Raw genomic sequence first — 21545 nt, 5'->3', positions numbered from 1 at the left:
CTCTGATCCGCCTGATCCATTCCTCCACATGTTCGTGCTAGAAAATGGCATCCTGTATCGCCGCAACATGCACCCCGACGGGCCCGAGCTCCTAACCGTCATTCCCTCTCATCTTTGACAGATTGTACTGCAGCAACTGCACGACGTTCCCACCGCTGGACACCTTGGCGTCACGCAGACCTATGCCCTAATACGGCGACGGTTTTTCTGGCCCTGGCTACACTACTCCGTCCGGCGCTATGTTGCCGCGTGTGAGTCGTGTCAACATCGGAAAGGCCAGCTTTGCCTCCTGCCGGTCTGCTGCAGCATTTGGATATACCGACCGTTCCTTTTTTTTTTCGCGTTGGCGTTGATCTTATCGGACCATTTCCTATATCGAATGACGGAGACAGGTGGATTGCCTTCCGCTACGGACTATAGAACTCACTATGCCGTTACTAGAGCCCTACCGACCAGTTGCGCTACAGACGTCGCTGATTTTTTGCTTCATGACGTTATCTTACACCACTGCGCACCTCGTCAACTTCTCACCGATCGCGGAAGATATTAGCTTGCCAAATTCATAGATGACCTACTTTGATCATGTGCTACTAAACACACACTTACTACCGCTTACCATCCTGAAACTAACGGTCTTACGGAACGCCTGCACTGCACATTAACTGACATGCTAGCAATGTATGTTTTCTGCGATCACCGCGACAGAGACATTGCCCTACCATTTGTCACGTTCGCCTACAATTCCTCGCGCCACGACACAACTGGCTATGCTCCCTTTTATATCCTCTTCGGCCGTGAGCCGACTTTGCCTTTCGAGACTCTCCTTCCGACCACACTCGGGATGTCATAGCCACAGCGACGCAAGCACACCAGATTGCCTCGCGTTCGTTTTTCTGCTTCAGAGACACGCCAGAAGTGCTGTTACGACCAGCGCCATCAGGACGTAGACTACAAACCAGGTGCTCTTTTACTACTTTGGTATCCAACTCGGCGTGTTGGTCTTTCTGAGAAATTGCTATCGCGATACTATGGCCCTTACCGCATCCTTCACCAGGTGACCCCTGTCCCATATGAAGTGTCTCCGCTGGATGCCACGGTACTTTCACCTCTCTCTGACATCATCCACGTCAGCCGTCTCAAACCTTACCTCTCTCGGACCGATGAGCCGCATCAATAAGGTACTTTTTCCGACGGGGTGACGTCACAGTCGGTAATATGGGAAGAAGAGGATGCTGATGGTGGCCTTGGCGACGAAGAAGAAGAGTTCGCTGTTCTGCGCTTGTTGGCTCAGCCATTAAAAGCCATCTGTTAATAGGCGCACGCTTCTTCCTTCCCGTAACAATATAGAGACATCGAATTCGTCCGGTTGAATGATCTAATGGATCCCGTTTACAGAATCCCGATATATATTGTTGATGGACAGCTATATATTTGTAAACTGTTTGCTTCTATTTTTCTTACTTTCGAAATTTTGAACGTTTGAAATTTTGAAACAAAAAGCAGACCGTAAATCGAAATTACGTTTCCAGCATTCACTAAAATTCAACTTTCCCTCTCAAATGCAACAAAGTTCTTTAGAATCGGTGAAGAGGTTATCTCAGAAAAGCGTTCTTGCTTTTTACTTGTATTTGAGTTGAGTCCGAGCTTCGGAGTTGCATCGGAGCTAAAGGTTCCTCTTAAGAGGAAGCTACAGCTTGGGCACTATTCCAACGTGGCCTATGTGGCAGAGGCCACATAGGCTTCACATGTGGCTAAGGCTATCGCCATCTGGAGGTGTTGCAAGGAACCCGAAGCGCCGTTTCGTGGCCTCCAAGATATTCGTGAGCCAGCAGGCAAACGGTGGATGCCGTGGCCTGTCAGTGTAATGTAGTATCGTTGGAGAAGGGATTTGTTTGAGTGTTCGCGTAACATAATTCTGTTTCCTCGTGTATTTAAATTGCAATTCTGCGCTATCATCTCTGTAGGTTGCGTGTGTGTCATACCTCATGATTTTTCTATGCATTTTAACTAGAGAAATTCTACTTCTTCAATAACTTTCTTGCACCACATAGAAGGTCTGTGTATGAGTGGTTCGCAAATCTGGGTGCTTCGCGCATTTCTGTCAGTGGGACTCCTAGCATTGGGCGCTCACGTAAAGACAAAAAATGACGCTGTGCAGGGTGATATGGGCTGAACAAGATTTGAAGTGTGGAAAGCTAGCAGGAAAATTGATTATGAAGAGCAACTGCGCAATATGGAAGAAAGTAAATGGGCAGAGAGAGTCTTGAGGTATTTGTACACAACAAAACATCGATTCACAGGGGAGGAAAAGAACTAGGAAGCTAGTTCTTTTCGTCAAGCGGAAAGTCAGAGAGGTTAAATATTTCTCATGGGTGGCGGCAATGGAATAAAAAACCGGCCATGAGTAACTGTTTAAGATGACAAATACGAAATAAGGAAAGAAACAATTTATGATAATTATAAGGGAAGCTGATTACTTTTCGAAGCGAGATCAGGATGCCTTAGAACGCACACCTAAAAAGCGAGACATAAGAAGGAAAAATTAGCGTATGCTTGCTGCGGTAAAGCTAGGGAAATGATGGCGCATATTTTATTAGAATGAAATTATGTCTGCCCAGCGGTCGAATCAGGCACCACTGGACTCCTTGAGTCCCTTGGGTTCAGCGAGATTAGGGGGCATGCAAACATGCCCGCAAAAGAGATTAGTAGGAGGCGATTGGAAAATTGGTGTAATTAAAGTAGGGAAACTACAGAAAACGCAGAAATTCAAAAACAAAGTTCACAAAGGGGGTCAGAAAATTTGGTTATGGGAATTCATCCTGAGTTTTTTTTTTTACTTCTTTAGCCTAAGTAGGACATTAGGCACTATAATAGCAAGGGTTTGGTGTCGCAACCCACCATCTCCTTCCAAAGGTGACACTCATAACATCCATCCATGCATCAATCCACAAACTGCTCAGTAAAGACGAGGTAAGCTCTTTTTGCCAATATAATGGAATGGAATTGTGCTACGCACGTTTGCGCATGCTGCCTCTGAAGCCATGATGCGTTCAAGGTGTCCATCGTAGACACTCGTAAACATCAACTCCGCTTAATTGAGGGACTCGTATAAATTGTGTGTCTCTCCATGTGCTCGTGTTTCGACTCTTGGTGCACTCACACAGAGCTTCGCCGCCTACATATTTCAACTAGTTGGATCTGCTCCCTCATTTTTCCTTTTTTTTTCTCTTTAACGTATCATAACATGAGAAAAACATTTCGGTGTATAAAGAATGCAATGTAAAAATGCACTTGAAATTCACGGAGCCGTCACATGATAGTTGCAGTGGCTGTCGAAAAACTACATAAACGTGGTCTCCCTTAGAAAAGAATGATTTATTTTTTGATGATAAAAAAATTTTGGATAGTGCGTTAAGCCGGGAAATATACGAAAATACAGAAAGATCCACCACTAAGGTCTGTGAGTGGTGGCCCTGGCTAACAGTCCCAGGGTTTTACTAGGAAACATAAATGCCCAATAAAGTGGATGGGGAAACGGCGCCGCGGTAGCTCAAATGGTGTAACATCGCACGCAAAATGTGAAGGTTGTGGGATTACTCCCACCTGCGGCAACTTGTTTTTTCGTTCACTTTCATTTCCATTATTTCAGTCTCACGATCCGGATCTGCGGTCACCCTACCTGCCCTAAGCAGACGTATTCCCTTACCTTTTCCAGTGCCTCGCTACCAATCGTAAACGGTTGTTCTTTTCCGAGACTGTTGAAGATTACTTTAGTTTTCTGCAGATTAAATTGAAGACGCATCCTTCTGCTCTGGCTCTCCAGGCCAGTGAGCATGCATTGCAATTGGTCCACTGAGTTTCTGAACAATGAAATATCATCAGCAAATAGCGAATTACTAAGGTATTCTCCATAAACTCTTATCCTCAATTCTTCCCCATCCAGGTCTCTGAATACCTCCTGTAAGCACGCTGTGAATAGCAATTGAGAGATCGTATCTCTCTGCCAGACGCCTTTCTTCATTGGAATTTTCTTGCTTTCTTTATGGAGTACTACAGTGGCTGTGGAGCCGCTATAGATATCTATCCGTATTTATACAGACTGCTCGTCTACAGCCTGATTCCGTAATGCCTCCATGACTGCTGTGGTTTCTACAGAACCAAACGCTTTCTCGTAATCAATGAAAGCAATATATAAGGGTTCGTTATATTCAGCACAGTTCTCTATAACCTGATTGATAGTGTGAATAGGGTCTATTGTTGAGTAGCCTTTACGGAATCCTGCCTGGTCCTTTGGATTCTATTTGCGATTGCCTTAGTAAATACATTGTAGGTAACGCACAGTAAGCTGATCAGTCTATATTTTTCAAGTCTTTGGTGTCCCCTTTTTTATGGATTAGGATTAGGTTAGCGTTCTTCCAAGATTCCAGTGCGCTCGAGGTCATGAGGCATTGTGTATACAGGGTGGCCAGTTTTTCTAGAACCATCTGCCCACCATTCTTCAACAAATCTGCTGTTACCTGATCCTCCCCAGCTGCCTTCCCCAATTGCATAGCTCCCAAGGCTTTCTTTACTTCTTCCGGCTTTGCTTGTGAGATTTCAAATTCCACTAGACTATTCTCGCTCCGTTATCGTCGTGGCTGCCGCTGGTACTGCATAAATCTCTATAGAAATCCTCAGGCACTTCAACTATCTCATTCATATTAGTAATGATATTGCCGGCTTTGTCTTACATACGCATACATCTGATTCTTGCCTATTCGGATTTTCTTCTTCACTGCTTTTAGGCTTCCTCCATTCCTGAGAGCATGTTCAATTCCATCCATACTATCATTCCTTATGTCAGGTGTCTTACGTTTCTTGATCGACTTGGAAAGTTCTGCCAGTTCTATTCTAGCTGTAGGGTTAGAGGCTTTCATACATTGGCATTTCTTGATCAGATCTTTCTTCACCTGCGATAGCTTACTAGTATCCTGTCTAACGGACTTACCTCCCACTTCTATTGCACACTCATAATATGCCCATAAGACTGTCGTTCATTGCTTCAACACTAAGGTCCTCTTCCTGAGTTAAAGCCTAATACATATTCGGTAGCTTGATCCGGAATTCCTCCATTTTCCCTTTTACCGCTAAGTCATTGATCGGTTTCTTATGTACGAGTGTCTTATGTTCCCTCTTCAAGTCTAGGCTAATTCGAGTTCTTAGCATCCTATGGTCACTGCAGCGCTCCTTGCCGAGCACGTCAACATCTGGTATGATGCCGGGCTCCTCCAGGTCCACTTTCGGCTAACCCTCTTGTGGAAGAAGGTATTCATTCTTCGCATTATATTCTGTTCTGCAAACTCTACTAATAAATATCCACTGCTATTCTTAGAGCCTACGTCACATTCCGCTCCTGACTTGTCTCCAGCCTGCTTCTGGCCTACCCTGGCTTTGAAGTCGCCCATCAGTGTGGTGTATTTTGTTTTGACTTTACGCATCGCCGATTCCACGTCTTTAGAGAAGCTTTCCTCTTCCTGGTCATCATGACTATGTAGAGGCGTAGACCTGTACGACCTTCAATTTGTACGTCTTATTAAGTTTCACAACAAGACCTGTCACCCTCTTGTTAATGCTATAGAATTTCTGTATGGTACCAGCTATATCCTTATTAATCTTTTTATGATTTGAATTCTTATGATACGACTAATACAAGAATGGGGCCGCTTGTTAAATCCTCTTTCTTCTCGATTATTGCCTCATTCTTGTTGTGGCACCCCGGTAAACTGCCGGAGTTCCTGCATGAAACTTCATCCGACCGTATCAGCTGAAGAAAAGTAAATTGCAGGCACGTGCCTTTTTGGTATTTGAATCTTATAGTTAAACTACATGTAGAGGCAAAACGTGCGAAAGTAATAAGTTTCCGACATCACAAACAAAGGTAATTCGCTTTTACAAATATGGCATTGAAAAAAAGTTACCTGGCAAAAAATTTATATAATTTCCAAGCACTGCCCCATTCCCAGGCCTTATTTCCTGTTTTTTTTTTAAAGATTTCCCGTTGAAGCGTAATTTGACCTCCATTCACGCGCTGAGACGTCTCGTGTGCAGATATGGCTGCAACACAGGCTCCATGCCAGACATTCGCAGAATGCCTTCTAGAAATGTGAGACTACAAAGCGTGTTTCAATCAATCAGAATACGTAATTTTTCAACGTTCAAGTTCTTTTTATTGAGCTCATCCGCGTTATCTTTCGGTCGGCTCTCTGCCCGCGCAAGTATCAATCTCCCGTGTTATCTCTCCTAAGGAACACTCGTCCCTTTTTCGTCAGGTGTGAGTGCCCAAAGAAGCTCGGTGCAATTGCGGGGCTACAAAAACGTTGCGAACGTCATCCCGTAAGATTCAGTAAACTTGAAAATAACCGCACGACAACGATAGACTTACCTTTCTTTAACTGACGCAAAGTGGAATCAGCTAGCGCAAGGCAGGAGCAGTTGGAGATCGCGGGCACAAGCCTTCGTCCTGCAGCTGCCATCAAAAATAGGCTGCTGCTGCTGATGATGATGACATACGTCACATCTGCCGCTGCGGCCAGCGTGCCCTAAACGTCCCGAAATAAGCTACATACTGCTGGCTCCCACAAAAAATGCCACAACGTTTTGCCCTATGAGATTCAGTACACTCCAAACTAACTGCGCTAAAGCGGCCGACCTGTTTTCCGGTAACTTCGTCACAGCGACTTTTGGGGCCAACGTCTCCTATACATACACTGCTTCAAATGTAGCGCACTATGCCAAACAAAACCTTGCCCTTGTTAAATAAAAAAACAAACATGCCCAGCAAACTGTTGGCGCAAGCTACACAGAAAATGGATACACAGCACGCCGGACCGCCAAACGCTCGGATGTGCAGCCGCCCTGTGGTCTGGCCTCGGTGGCGCGTCGTTTCGTTGTCCCTGAGTAAGGCAATAAAGAAAGGTCGCGTACCATAACTTCCTTTATACGCAAAACGTTTCCGATTACGCGGGAATAAAAAAAAATAAACGTTTATATGTTACCTACATTTCACATTCTTTTCCTAATGCTCGCGTCACTTAACGGATGGTACGAATATTAGGTCGTGACGTGTTGCCTCCTGGTAGTTTTCGCCGAGTAAACTCTTGTGCTAAATTTGTTTCCACATGTATTTACTTTAGTAGGAACACAAAGCGTAATGGATTAGGGCGAGTGTTTAACTTTCTTCCGGGGATCTGGATCGTCTGCTGCATCGGTCTCACACCGGCTATTAAGGGCCGATCGAGGCGCCTGTGTAATAGTAAACAGGTCAATCACTTAGACAGTGTAACAGTAAACGGGCTGAAGACGGAGACATTTGCATAAGTAATGAGGCCCGATCATGGAGACAATGTAATAGTAACCTCGATGATGTCGAAGACAACTGTTATTGTAAACAAGGCCGATCGCGGAAACAATGCAGCAGTAAACTGCGCCGATTTCGGAGGCAACCCTTTTAGCAAACCGGGCTGATCAGGCAGGCAGCAGTCACAGTACAGAGGGCCAATAACGTAGGCAGTGTAATAACAATTTTTTTCGATCATGACGGCAGGGTAAGAGAAAACTGAGTCGAGCATGGAGACGATGTTATAGTCAACTCGGTTGAGTTGACTATAACATCGTCTCCATGATCGACTCAGTTTTCTCTTACCCTGCTGTCATGATCGACAAAAATCGACACGTGTACGGCTGTACACGGAGACAGCGTAAAAGTAAACTTTACCGATGATGGAGCACAGCAGCGAACTGAGCCGATCACGGTGATAGTGAAACAGTGAAGTTTTCCGACCATAGAAAGAATGTAACAGAAAACACCGTCGATCATGCAACATGTGTAATTGTAAACATGGCTGATCACAGATACAATGTCAAAGTAAATTTTGCCGATAAAGGAGAGAATGTGATGCAAACTGGGTCCATCACGGTGGCAGTGTAAAATAAGCCGGGCCGATCGCGGAGATAGTACAATTGAAAACAGAGGCGATCAAGTAGTTAGGGTAACATGAATCTAGGTTAATCATGAAGACAGTGCAACACTTAACTGGGCCGATCACGAGATAGTGCAATAACAAACTAGGCAAATCGCGGAGACAGTATCATTGTAAACTGCGCCCATCACAGAGAAAGCTCCCTTAGTAAAACGGCGGATCATGCAGACAATTTAATATGAAGCTGAGCAGATCAGGCTGAAAATGTAAATTCCTCTGATCACGTAGACAACTCTTGAAGTAAAAGACCGATCACGAAGGTTGTGTACTAGCACGCTGGGCTGATAACCTAAACAATGCGCCTCTTTGATTATCCTGTCCCTGACTGTTCGCAAACTGTCTACGGCTTCCGGTCTGACTAGACCTGAATAAAAGGTACGTCACAGCCACGTGATCCAGCTGTCAGGGACTGTCGCAGGTTTCGCTCGAAAGCTTTATGACCGGAAGTCTCCCTCCTGGCTGCCGTCGACTGCTATTAGCTAACCGCACTACCCAGCGAATTCATTAGCGTGGCCTCCAAGATGGTCACACTAATGACCATCTCGGCACTCTCGCTATTCGTGCCGTTTAACAACAGTAATTACGCTAGCTCAGTGTCTGTAAAATTTATAGCGGAATTCCCGCGAACGCAGAAAGCACCCGCCGTTATGCTCCAAGCTCGTCAGACCGTCTACGATACGGGATATGGGTATCTACGACAGAGCATGTCTGCACCATCTACAAATCCTACACGCCTAAATGCACACATTTTAAATTGAAAGCAGAAGGACTAATCGGCGAAGGTACGATTGTGTACCAATGCCGCTACTACAAGCGAGAAAAATCCGATATGCGATACATGCTTCTTCGTAAATAAACTTCACTCGCTTTAAAAGAGAAATCCACAATACACATGCAGCAATGAGCATGGCAGATTTTGCGAAACTCATGAAGGAAAGCATGACTGTGGGGCTCAGTGTTGTGCTTACCTTCTAAAGTACGAAGACTAACAGTGCAGCATTTTCACGGTTCATGAAAAGCACGAATGAAGGCACTCAAAGCACCGACGTAACAGACGCGATAGCTGCTGAGTGCACAATACATGCCACCTGGAACTCGCAAAATCCGCAGAAGTACACGGCAACTTTGAAAACATGGCAGGAAACGCCACGAGCATCTTTTTCACACAGCCTTTCACTCTTAGCTTCTTGGGATGGCCCAAGCAAAAATCTGACCACTACGCGGACAACAAACGCAATTCTGGCAGCTCTTAGAGTGCAGGTTAAACCTTCCGAAGCTGTACGAACAAAATCTTATGCCCCATAACAGTCTCAAGCAGTCCAGCGCTGTCAGAGGCTCGTAATCGCAGAAGCTCAGTCAGGCTGTAAACTTCGCCGATCACGGAGATATATCTTATAGTAAAAAGGCCGATTATGGAAACAGTGTAATACCAAGCTCGGCAGAAGGCGGAGACAGTGCAATTGTAAATTGCGCCAATTACAAAGAAGTTCTAAATGTAAAAACTTATGAGCCAATCCACTCTGCGAAGGTGTTTTACCAGCGAAGCTGTTCAGCACATGACACGCAGGTGATACATAATTTTGAAGAAAGCTACGAACTCATTGATTCTCTTCATCGGTGGTCATTATTTCAATCACAACTGCAATCACATTGTCTCATAATGACCAATCGATGCACGTGGGCCGATGGTTGGTTGGGTGAGCCGGATTGGTGGAGCTTCGCAAGGGATGTCTGCAGCACGGAACGCGTAAATCGCTCCCTATTCGGTAACAACTCATCCACATTGAAATAACCGACAACGACAACAGGGGTAGTGTCATCGCAGCTAATTATCGCAAAGTGAGCAGCCATGAACATTACAGGACTATGAGTCATTTGCTTGTTTTTTACCTGCTTACATGGGTATGAGTGATTCCTCACGGCGGTCATTGATGAATCTGTTTTCAATCATTCATTATTAGCCATTGATGATGACAGTCTTGGACATGCTGTTCTCTATGTAGTATGCGGGATTAGAAAGAATTTAAGCCCTGTTCGCTTCACATTGTTGAGTGTTTGTAGCCTCTGCCTTACGGGGCTATGGGCCATTGCACAGTTGCTTACCTACGGAAGTATGAATGCTTACGCGTGTATGAGTCGTTGATGATGACATTTTTTGTTTACGTAGAAAAGAATTGTACGGAAGTCCAGCCATATACGGCTTCGCTATAAAAGGCAATCGCGAAGACAATGTAATAGCAAACTGGGCAGATCATGCACAGAGTGTATTGGTAAACTGAACCGATGACGGGTACAGCTCTCATACTACACAGCTTATCACGGAATCAGTTTTATATCAATCTGGGGACATCACGCAGAGAATGTTTATGTAAAGTGGGCCGAGCACTGAAACAGTAATAAAGACTGGAGTGATTCCAGTGATGATGTCATCATAATTAGATAGATTCTGCAACGAGTGACCTTCGTGGTTGCGTGTGTAAATTGCCGGGGATTCTCTTCGTCTTTCCGTGTAGGAAATCGTTCAATACTCTGCTAAATGCCGCGCAGAATACGAACACTTAAGTACTCATTACTAAGAAGCGAAGTGTCAGAAAACATCTGGCGTTGTAGAACCTGAGCTGTTGCTCGGGTGTACTTGCACATCAATCGAAATCGCATGCGGGGTGTGGTTGTAGGAATAACATTTCTTTTTACTTGTTGCAAACAAAATTAAGGCTCCGCCTAACATTCCAGCAAGTGTGTTGACACGGCCGTAATATTTGTTCTTACGTTTCCTACAGGTGGTCGTCGTTTACACTTTGGACCAATTCGTCAAACGCTTACCCGAGTAACTGCAGAACGGCTTTCTGAGGGCGCGCCTCGCACACAGCGCGGAACGATCTCCTACTCGCCAGCAAAAGCCAGGATTTTGCATCTAAATAACAAATTCAAGGGCGCACAACGTCCTTACGATTCCTTTTGTGTGTGTGTCCTCGTTCTTGGGGGAGGGGGGATAGTGGGCTAGTTTGAGAGTGCTATGACGGGAGTATCTTTTGCCCCATTTTTCTTATAAACGGAGTGGATGTATACAGGACTCACGACCCTGCGGTGCTTTATTTTCAGTAGAATTCGGATACTTAAGTTTAACCCAGCAAAGCCGAAAGAAAATGCACACCAACTGGAAAAATTGCCCACTCTTCTGAAAACTTCTGATCTATACTTCCCACAAGTGTCCCCTCAAGACCTCAATGCTAATATTCCTAACCAGCGCTGCAAAACCTGCAGCTAATGCGCCACTAGAAGTGCGCCATTTTATTCCTTAGGCGTAAGTATAGAGGTTTGCACTGTATAGCGCTTACATTCCAGGTATTTACGCCCCGGCACTACAGACCTGTACCTAGCGGGTTCCGAAATTGCTTGCCGATTCCACTCCTGTGTGCAGGATTTTCCTGCTTTCTATCACATATGCGCTTTACTATAAATACTTTGCTCTTTAACAGAAGTGTGCAGACAATCGAAACTTTCAATACAGAATCAAATGAGCTCATATTCAATTGGCTCTAAGTATCGCACAGTCACTATTCTGAAATATGAATATTTTAATTGTGATAGGAATTATAAGGACACTCCAGGTGCATTTTTTCCATCGTCCTGGCCGTGATGTTCCGTATAATGCCCAAGTGCGGTAACACCGTGGTCACGTGGGGTATGCAGCCTGACTTCATCTCGCGCACGCAAGGGAGCAAGGCGGGAAGGAAACACGCAGTCTTCCACTCCGTATGATGTGGCCGCACGAGCATTATCTTGAAAGCGATCTGGAGCAAGTAGTGAGCCGAGTGGTAGTGCGGGCCCTACCTCGAAAGCGATCTTTATTGAGTGCAGAGTCTAGGCCTCCGAAGACCCATAGCTTCGTGTACGCCGTGTTGTCGCCGCATAGTTCCCGTTGAAGCGACAGGCAGCACGCAGGTCAATTCGCTCGCTGTTGCTGTCGCTCTTCCCCACGTCCTCGTTTTGACAGCGAGGGCTTGCACTCATCGAGTAAGATTTATTTCTGTCTGCCAGCATTGCGCGAAAAATTGCCCTTCTATTACGGCAAAACTTGCTGTTATTTTTGACTGAACACTCTTCTGTAAATAAAAAGCAGTCATTTCTATAGCACAGACAGCCATAAGACAGAGACCGTACTACAATATGAGAGTGCTTTCGTCTTTAGAAAACGGATGGTTCTCTATTCTGAATCTGTACGATGCGGTTCAACCGTTACAATAAAGGTGCTTCCCGTATTTGGAAAACGGAAGAATGCTTTCTGAATCAGTGCTATGCGGTCGAACAGTTAAAACACCGGTGTTGCTTGCAATACGTTTCAGATCATATTCATTGTTTGGAGAAGTTACTTACGGGAACGAATGTGCCGGAGACGCGTGAGTGTGAGCCAAATTTTATCGCTGCGCTCTCTGCCGAGATCAGCCACGCTGACCTCTGCATTCGGAAAATGCATGCGTGATCCACGCTTTCCGGTGGTCTTGAACGCAAATGATAGCGTGGCGGAACCCTGCTGATAGCGCAGAGATACAATTTGGCCGACGCTCTCACGTGCTGTGAACTTTTGAATTCGATAGTACATGTCCTATAATGCAAATGTCATGAAGACAGTTAATACCAGTAGCAAGAGGTCGCTAGTGAGGAAATTGTCTGGCCTACACCTTTACATAGCTGAAAAGGTACAATACTTTTCATTTTGTGCTATGCGTGAATTGCACATATGTAAAAATAGGTGCAAAATTTAGTCAAGTTATTTAGATCGAGAAGCAATTTTATGTTGTTCAACCACTCGCCTTACACTCTTTGCTGGTGAAAGTTGGTATTGACTCCACGTGCCTTACATGTATAAAATTGCCCCTAATAAAAGAAACAAATTGTACTAGTAAATTTTCATGCAAACGAAAGCGGCGAGAAAGATAATCACAGAACACAACAATGCGATAAGTCCTGCATTAGAAAACATGAGCCTGGATCAAGAGTGTTGGAACAGGGGATCTTGATGCAGCCGACATTTCAAAAAGGCCACTTGTCTTCAGAGCAGCAACTAATTTTCTTGGCAGCGTTTTTATGTGTGCATAGCTCATTTACCCCTACGCTCATTCGCGGAGAAGAAGCTGGTGCATATAGTAGGTGAAATAAAGGCAGGAAGGGTGTGATTAGCAGTTATTCTGTCCGAGTGACTAGGGGCCCTGCATTCAGTTCTTACCAAAGTTGGAACAGCCAAATCAGACAAGGATCTACATACGTAAGCAAGTATTAATCCAGTTGAACTAGTCTTCTCAGAAATCTAAATAAGAATTAACCTAGTTTGGACATGTGGAAGACAAGTAATGAAGAATTAAGGAATACAAACCTTGCATCAAGATGCGTTTCATTAAAAGAGCCCTGAACGACCTTTGTCGAAGTAAAGAGGTGCAGTTGAAGTTAAAATGGGCTTGTTCAGAAGTACCCTGCCGCAAAAAGTATTTCGATGCGTTCAGCAGAAGCGGAGCTACTCGCCGTCAACCACCCTCTTCGCTGCGCTGCCGTTCCTTGTTCAATGCCTTGAACTGCGAAGGACATATACGGCTGAAGGTGACGCGCGCACAACGCGCCTTGTATATCTCACCGTGGTGCGCAGTTCAAATTAACTTTTGGACGTCAAGGTAGACGGCACTCCTCGCAATTTACGCGCCTACTACGCGCCAGACTTAAGCCAAGCACGGTTGTCCTCAGCGAGCTGCATTGCGCTTAGCCAGAGGACTCGTGGCGGCACACCGTGGGACCGCGGTATCTGCGCTACGTAAAAGACCGCATCTACATGCTACTGTAGCGCGCATGCGCAACGTTTGATTTCTGTACGACAGGGCTTGAGTGCGTATTCGTGCTCATATGCTACAGTTAGAGTGATCCTAGTTCACTCTACTACAAGATGACCATGCTAGGTGGTGCAGACCACCATTCTCCTTGACCTGCTTCACTGACGGATAGTAGCGGCATCCAGCTTGCGCATTTTTGACGCGCTGTCAATTAGGATCAGCAACGAGTGATCGCCCGCTGGTTAGCGTGCCTGTCGTCTAACCTTATGTTTCGCGTGGTTCGAGGCCAGTTGAGCGTTAAAAACTAGTCGAAATTAGCGAGGCCCGCCGGCAGAGTGCCCATAGTTTAATTCCTACGCGGGCGGCCTTGGCAGAGCGTACTTAGGCAGGCGATAGTCGACTTCGTCCGGAAACACGTATGTATCCTCTAAGCTCGATAGCAAATTTTCGTTTACTGCAGCCAGCTTTGGGAATTAAGCAATAAATGTACCCAGTAACAGTAGTATAAAGTGCGCTCGTATAACTGGTCTTCTTGATCGACGTGAGCTATTGGCCAATAGCAACCGCGCATGGGGCTCCGCTTTCTTATGAAATAAAGCGCCCACAAGAGAGTGTGAGGATTAGGCATTACGATTTACTATTATTTACTGCAATACATTAGTAGTAATTAGGATTAGGCCCCTTTATTATCAGAGGAAATGGCAAATGAAGGCAGATTATGATTACACATATTGTTGTAAGCCGATGAAAAAAAAATACATATTGACCAAGTAATTATAGATGAGGACACAAAAATTAATCTGAGTATGAATGCGAAATAGCAAAGGACAGCCCCTGAAAAAAGTGGGGCGGCCAATATAATAACCAGGTACAGGATTGCGAATAGTCGAACGCTGTTCATATTGATGCCACTGCTGAGGACTTCACCTTTGTTTTTTTTTTATTTTTTTGTTGAGCTTGTCTTACATCAACAAGGAAATGGGTCTATTTCCAAACATGTCTCAGTTCAAATGCTCTTAAAAACTTCGATTTTATTTGAATGGAAGAGAAGGTTATGGGCAGTTATGCTGGGTGAGTGTTTCTTCAGCGGCACCATACACAGGTGCAAGCGTAAATTTAATGATCTCGATGGACCTTTGTTCCTGGGACATCATTATTTGCTTTATATAGACACAGATGCCTTCACATTATGTAGTTTGGCAGGGGTGCCAGCAAGCTACAATATATTTCTTGGAACAATCAAAAGTGAAGTTTGGTAACAATGAGTGAAAGAAACGAACAACATTCTACAATACCAATTCAAGTCCTCCAAAAATCTGATAAATTAATACACGCCCCCGCCAATGCAGAAAAAAAGTACGCAACCACATTCTCGCTTATGGTGTCAATCTTGCTATTATAACACTAGGCATTAAGTGAGTAGAAAAAGATCAGAGGGCTCGGTTCATTTTGTGAGAACATCAAGTGTTCAATCATGGGGTTTTACGTGCCAAAACCACTTTCTGATTATGAGGCACGCCGTAGTGGAGGACTCCGGAAATTTCGACCACCTGGAGTTCTTTAACGTGCACCTAAATCTAAGTACACGGGTGTTTTCGCATTTCGCCCCCATCGAAATGCGGCCGCCGTGGCCGGGATTCGATCCCGCGACCTCGTGCTCAGCAGCCCAACACCATAGCCACTGAGCAACCACGGCGGGTAACATCAAGTGTTCTTTGCAATTATGTTGGATTGCAATTCTAATAGGCGCAGTTCCTGAGATGGTTACCAATGCATAAGAAAACAGGTGACATTCTGTGCAGCAGAACATTGCCGACGAAGTGTCATGCACACAAATGCCCTTTTTCATTTAAAATGACATGCTGCTGTAAAATCTTGCGCAGAAGCGTCAACCTTGGAATTAGAAAAAAAAACGCCACAGTTGAAAGCAACAGGGGTTAACTTCATGGGAAAATGCTGAAGATTATTTGGTTATTCAGTTTATTTAGCATACAATAAAGATTCAGATTTTTTCTCTACATGTGGTCTAAACAGGCACCCTTCTTTTACCGTCATAGAAAATAATGATCTGTGCCTAAGAAGAGGAGAATTATCCGGACGTTTATGAAGAAGTATACCCCACATTGGGACGTCTCACTTCAAATTCCAATCTCGTGGAGGATACAAACTGATTGCTAGTGCTAAGGCCTCTGCACTAGCAGCTGCACATAACATGGCGGTTGTAATCTGGTTTCCACTAGCTGTGATTACTATAATCTGTCTTCAATGCACAAAAACGTAGGTAGAATTTATTTAGGCAAGTTAAACTGTCTAATGCCACAGTTGAAAGCAACAGGGGTTAACTTCATGGGAAAATGCTGAAGATTATTTGGTTATTCAGTTTATTTAGCATACAATAAAGATTCAGATTTTTTCTCTACATGTGGTCTAAACAGGCACCCTTCTTTTACCGTCATAGAAAATAATGATCTGTGCCTAAGAAGAGGAGAATTATCCGGACGTTTATGAAGAAGTACACCCCACATTGGGACGTCTCACTTCAAATTCCAATCTCGTGGAGGATACAAACTGATTGCTAGTGCTAAGGCCTCTGCACTAGCAGCTGCACATAACATGGCGGTTGTAATCTGGTTTCCACTAGCTGTGATTACTATAATCTGTCTTCAATGCACAAAAACGTAGGTAGAATTTATTTAGGCAAGTTAAACTGTCTAATTATTTTTTCTCATGTGACGGCATTGTATTTGAATATCCTGCAATTAAGTGAAGTGCTATGTGCCGTTCGATAGACTGAAACACTTTGACAAACCTTAATCTGCACCTAGGTCATGACGAGAGGTAAATAGCTCATTCTCTGTGAACTAGAGAACCTGTCAAGTGTAAAGCTTCGGAAAGCGCAGTTTTGTATCAGTTGCGAAAGTTTTCATTTTAAACTGCAGACAGGTAATTCCTAGGCAGATTTTGAAAAAACGCAAAAGCCTTTCTTTCGTTGAAAGGTGCCGAAACCTATGGCCATAACAAGTGCGGTATGACCTTCATTCCCAAATGAAGCAAGCACCACCACCCTAGGAGTATGTGCCTTCTCTCTTAACTTCGCTGCGAAAGAACGTTAGTGTGGGATGGTTCGGTCGGCAGAGAAAATGATATCTAGAGCAATACAGAATCGTAAACACTCTGATCTCGTTGCTTCCTCTGCTGTTTAACCATCATCACGTTTTATAGTAAGAAGATGCGGAATAAATGCAACGTGCATAATCCACGGCACCACCCCTTTGGAGACATTTAGTAGCCCGAGTTATCGAAGATTCCAGATTTAGATGACACGACCGATTTTATTCCACTGCGAGAATGGCACCATCCCAATCATTCTGGCGTTTGGTACTATATTGTTATGGGTCATCGACTATTGGGTACTATATCGTCTTCGGCTTTGCGACAAATCGCGAGTACGCCCTGGATGTACGTCACATAGGACCCGGTGGAAGTCTGAACTGCTTAACGCATGCTTCACCTCCACCGCGGGTCGTCCCGATCATGCACATCTATTTTGGGGATGGGCCCACGTATCGGGAGTGCCTAACACCTTCTTCACCTCTCCCGCTGGTCGGCTCGGCATTGTACTATTTTCTGGATCGGACCACGTATGCAGAATGCTTAAAGGCTGCATCACCTACGCCGCGAGTTGGCCCGATATTGCACATCTTTAAGCTCCTTCTTGAGGATGAAGAGAAAACAATCAACTGAAAACAAACTCTTTTATGCATGAGAATTTGACAAAGAGAAACAAGGAGTTGCTTAAAGACGCAAAGAAGTGGGTGAAGAACAACTTTAACTATGTGGGGCACAGAAATAGGAGAATTATTTTCTGAAAGCGAGAGGGAATAAACGCGGTTCGCTTTGCTTGCATAGCTGATTTGAATAAGATGGTATAGTTTGTTCTCTCATCCTTGTTTGTCAGTTTTCCAAGTTACCATGCAAAGTGCACTTTGGTGATTGCACAGGGCGATAAATGCTTCTTGTTGTGTAATGCCACGTGATCTTTTCGATGTTTGTGGGTTTCAGAATTTACAATCTTTCAGTGTGTTTTATTTAAATACTCGGTCTGCGGTATCTAAGAAAACCAATCTGGAGTTGCTTTTTACGCAACTAGGTTTTTCTTTTGATGTGGTCATGGTGACTGAAACCTGATATAGTGAGCGTAGCAGTTTAGTCAAGCTTCTGTTATATGAGACGTTTGTTCTGAACAGCACGAATAGTCTTGGTGGTGGCATACTATTCGTCGTAAAAAAGCGCTTTCACTGTGATGTCTTGTCTGAATTTTCTGTAATCAACCCTGATTATGAAATTCTCTCCCCTCCTATCAAAAACAAGGTTGTGGCCATCATTTATCGCCCGACAAACTGAAATTTGAAATCCTTCTTCGCTATTCTTGACCTTCTCTTCTCCTTCATAAGTGAAAACAAATACGACGTGATTGGTGACTTCAATATTAATTTCCTTGGAGATTACCCCACAAAAGAAGAATTCGAAAATCTATCCAGACATTTTGCCCTCTTAAAAGTGATATGCAATCCTACACGTGTTACAGTGCAGAGTGAATGACTTATTGATATACTGATAACCAATATGCACATGCCTATTCTGAAAGGAGGCGTAATAAATACTGATATAAGTGACCACCGCGGCGTTTTTATGTGTGTTCAGAAAAGTAGATATCCTGATACAATAAAGATATCAAAGGTATTTCAATGTATCTAAAAAAAAAAAAACATGAACAATTTCAGAGAGCATGCTGGTAATCATGACTGCAGCGATGTTCTTAAAAAAACAAGTGCCAAAGGGATTATGCTTCGTTTTTAATGGCTTTTTATTGCGTATACAACGAGTTCCCTTATAAAGATGCATAGGAACAAAGGAACATTAGGAAGCAATCGATCGCGCCTGAATTACCGAAGAAAATTTACAAAAGGATAGGCTTTATAAGAAGTTTGAAGAAACTCTAGACCCTGAGATGCTTAAAGCTTTGAAGTGTTTAGATATAAACTGACGGCAGAAATACAAAGTACACGTCATCGATATTTCTGTAACCAATTTTTCTGCGTGTTGAATAAGTCGGATGCATTACGGAGGAAGCTGAGGGGACTTCTAAACAGACCAACAGGCCCAAGCCCAGTAACAAAAATGCAGACTCAAGATAAGGAACTCACAGGCACTGATTTACCTAACGCATTCAACCGTTACTTTACACAGATAATTAGCAATTTCGTTGATTCTAATACTTTTCTTATAAGAAACGAGAAGTGAGTGTTCTTAACGCCAATATCAGAATCCGAGGTCACGTTGTGTTTTCATGGGGCTAAATAATAACAAATGTGGTGGCGCAGACGCCATTGTAATGAAACCAGCGTATTTTGTGACAGGAGACAAAGAAGAGTGTGTAGCTCAAATATATAATCTTTGCGTATCTTAAGGAACATTTCCGGGCAACTGCGACTCGCCAAAGTGAGCGTAATGCACCAAAAAGGAAGTAATATAGATTTTATAAATTTTACACCCGTGTCCATACTACCCGTTTTCTCAAAAGGATATGAAAAATGGTTCTTACCAAAATAACAAATTTTAGCGAACAATGCATGGTCATTCACCGTGGACAGTATGGCTTCCGGGATTATCGATCAACAGAAATGGCACTGCTAGAACAAAAAAAAAATTATTCCGCAACCGCTCGAAAATAAAGAAGTAGCCGCTGGAATATACGAGCATTTTGCAAAAGCTTTCGAATATTTCAATCACTCCATCCTGATTAAAAAAGGTGAAATGTACGGACTTCGCAGAACGGTTCTACCACTTCTGACGTTCTACCCTAGTGAGCACAAGCAGTACGTGTCTTTTAATAGCTACTCTTCTAATATACTGCCCATTTCTGCTGGCGTACCTCAAGGGAGTATTCTGGGCCCATTCCTGTTTAACTTACACTTGATTGACATTGTTAACGGCGATCCGATGGTAAAATTTGTCGTTTACGCTAATGATGTGACACTGTTATTCTCTGCAGGAATACGGATGAGCTCATTATGAGAGCGAACAGAAAGCTTGTGGAACTAGATACATGAGCGCAACCTAACTAATTGAAAATAAAGCTTATTAAAACGAAGGCTGTCATATACCGTGCGAAAAACAAGAAGATTATCATTATCTTGCACATTATTCTGCACAGCGCAAATATAAAAACACTAAGCTTAATTAAAATGCTTCGTGGCTTTTTAAGTGAAAATATGACCTGGGACATTCGTATCGACCACGTTGTGCCAGAATTGTCTCACATCGTTGGACTGACGTTCGCCAACACATATATTCTACCGCCCAAGGTTAAGCTTCTACTGTACAATGCGCTATTCTACTCATTAATGAAATATTTCTAATTAGTTTGGGGGAACACAAGAAAAGGTAATTTCCAAAGAATCATGATAGTGCAGCAAAAGATGTTAAGAAATCTTTAAAACGTTCCCAAGAGTCCCCCTTCCGTTCTTGAAGTACTGTATAATAAAAATAGACGAGCTATATATCTATTCCTTGCGCTCGCGTTATAAGCTTGAAGTAAAAAAATGAGCAGCTATTGCCAACTACGGTTGGCATCGCTTTCTCAAAGGACCACGCATTATGAGAGTCGAAGCACACAGCCATGGCTAATCAAAGCGTCCAGAACCGGATATGGGCTACAAACGACAAACAAAATGCTACCGCATTTGCTAAATTTCTTCCCTAACAACGGATTCAGTCCCGAAACAGCGTCGAAGCAGGAACTCAAATTGTTGTTCTGTTGGAAAACTCCTTTCTCATGAGAGAATTTCATGTGGTTTTTGATCAATGCGCATCTACGCTATACGCACTGCAAAGTAACGATATGCTGTTCATACTACACAGCGCGTTTTCTTTCTCGTCAATTCCTTGATTATGTAGCACTTTCTGCTTGCACTTTCTTCATGTTTGTAAGTTTCCTTTCACATTGGTTTGGACGCAGTTCAAAAGCTTTTTATTTTTATAGTCCGTTATTCACGCTGTTGTGGGTTAGTTATTGATTCATTACTATTTGTTTGTGGTTTTTATGTTGCTATGCCAAAAATGTTCTGTTTCTTGTATTTTGTACTCTGGGGAGCTGGGAACTAGTCAAGCTTACTTGTCAGCCTTTTCCCGCACTTCCTCAATTCATGATTGAAATAAAGGATATTACTATTATTATAACTATAGACGCTGTTGTTATCGCCAACGTGACGTAACGTGTGGGTGCGTTAACGCTACGGCTGACTATATCTGAGCCATAAGAAGCACATTGACGCCGGTTTGGAGCCATGGGTATGCGCCACTTGGTCTGAGGTACACTCTTAAAAAAAAGGTAGTTTCAACTGACTCTCTTCGCGGTGTATCTGCTCGTCGCACGTATGATGACCTTTTGGGTGGTAACACGGACTCTCTTGGACATACAGTACCGGCGACTTCCTCACAGTACCGGTGACTCTCTGCCACAAGACCTACTGAGGTGTATGTATTACTCCCAAAGCAGGAGTTGATGCGACTACCTCAGTGGTCCATGCAAGCACCCCTTGGTAGTCAGAGAACCCCTTTGGAATGGCAACAATGACCCTTCCTAGGGCAGTCATCTGCAGACTGACAATAGTGGTGTACATGACTACCATCGCAAGAGTTGGTG

General features: G+C 43.8%; 1 long non-coding RNA gene across 1 annotated transcript in view; it reads left to right on the top strand.

Annotated features, from left to right (window-relative positions):
• Positions 1-10885, top strand: part of LOC140214116 (uncharacterized) — a 69410-nt gene extending 58525 nt beyond the window's left edge. Inside the window, exon 4 of the long non-coding RNA XR_011891047.1 lies at positions 10799-10885. This is a non-coding gene — a long non-coding RNA (uncharacterized lncRNA). The remainder of the gene's footprint in view (positions 1-10798) is intronic.
• Positions 10886-21545: the final 10660 nt, after the last annotated feature.

This window comes from Dermacentor andersoni, chromosome 11 (genome assembly GCF_023375885.2).
Source record: "Dermacentor andersoni chromosome 11, qqDerAnde1_hic_scaffold, whole genome shotgun sequence".
Taxonomy (NCBI): domain Eukaryota; kingdom Metazoa; phylum Arthropoda; class Arachnida; order Ixodida; family Ixodidae; genus Dermacentor; species Dermacentor andersoni.
The sequence above is the reverse complement of the archived record's forward strand: the minus strand, read 5'-3'. Positions and strand labels throughout refer to the sequence as shown.